The following is a 1,615-nucleotide window of genomic DNA, read 5'->3' as shown; positions in this document are numbered from 1 at the left end:
TAGGTTGGTTCTTATACATATTCACCATCGACCTTTCCACATGACTAAAAACAAAACAAATAAGAAGACGATGTTTTGGCTCACATTTGCCTAGTGCACTACTAAATGTTTTATTTGATTTTCTGGTAAAATGGTTCTGAAAATATCATTCATAGTAGGTAAGCTGCCATGTTTTACCTGCAATTATTTTATTTTAGGTTCTTATACATATTCACCATCGACCTTTCCACATGACTAAAAACAAAACAAATAAGAAGACGATGTTTTGGCTCACATTTGCCTAGTGCACTACTAAATGTTTTATTTGATTTTCTGGTAAAATGGTTTTAGCTGAAAATATTGCCTTTATCTGGGCTTATGCACATTAAAAGCAAATATTTATATATTGTTATTCCAAAGGGAAGTGCCTCTATTTCGTAAACATTGTTAACTCAGTTGGGTTTCCTTTAAGGACTCACATATATTACAGTTTAATTCAATGTACAGCATTCAGAAGGGTCTTTCGTCGCACAAACTGACACTGAAACGCAAACAAAAGTAACTAAATTAAACGAATTTCCATATCTTCAGTGCTCCCTATGGATGGCCCACCTTAATCTCCAGATGCCTAAACTGTAAGGTCAAAACTGTGCTGGCAATAGGCCATGTAAGCTTTTAATACGATGATACAAGAGGCATCAATCAACGCAACTACTCCAGCATTAAGCGTGCGATACAATAGGGTAATGATGATAATGAAAAGTAAAAAATAATGAAATCGTTTTATGGGAGTATCAGATTTATTTAAATGGGCCATACATCATCACCATGGGCAAATGATAATGAATTGCAGAATGTGCCCTTCAGCGATTAAGTATTTCTGAACTATAATCTATCATCTCGAGGATCATATTTCATATTATGAGCAACATATGAGGCGGTTTGTGTAGAGAAAGGGAAAGGGAGGCGAGAACGTTTTTTTTTTTTTTTCTTCAACTATTAAAGTTTGAGGAAGAAGAAAGTGTTGTCGCCAAATATCCGTAAGATGGGGACGTCGAACTGCACATTTTTATTCTTCTGTGTCTTAAAACCTTAAAGCCTATACATGTGACCGGAAGACAGCGTTGGCTTGCAATGGCAAATTCTCGGTTTCATCTTGTTTTAACTCAGTTGAACACATGGGCGTGAATGGTTTAAGATCATTAGAATGGTTGGTAATGTTATGTTCAGCATAGAGGTGGACTTATAGGGTGTATAACTCGCTTCTATAAGACAAGCTGCCACAGGCTTGCGTTTGACCATCTGCTATAACCGGACATGAACCTCTCGGAACCAATCCAGTTCAAGTCAAAGCATTAACCTCTTGATGAATAGCAACATTTGCTATTATTATAATAATTATTATTATTATTATTCACTGCCTTCCCTATTAGCAGCCTCAGCAACAGGTTGTAAATTGGTTTTGGATTGGGCAACTTTCCGCAGGTGTCAGGTTTCAGACGTCTGAGAGTAACAGTGGAAATTGACCTCTGGCCACGTGAAAGAGGCATGTTTCAGAACTCTGCTGTGGGAGGAAGAGCCTTCGCATAGAAACACTGACACCCGTCATGGGACAGATCAATTTACATTTAAGGTA

This window comes from Sinocyclocheilus rhinocerous, unplaced genomic scaffold (assembly GCF_001515625.1).
Source record: "Sinocyclocheilus rhinocerous isolate Xijiao unplaced genomic scaffold, SAMN03320098_v1.1 scaffold3065, whole genome shotgun sequence".
Taxonomy (NCBI): Eukaryota; Metazoa; Chordata; class Actinopteri; order Cypriniformes; family Cyprinidae; genus Sinocyclocheilus; species Sinocyclocheilus rhinocerous.
Note: the sequence above shows the minus strand (reverse complement) of the source record.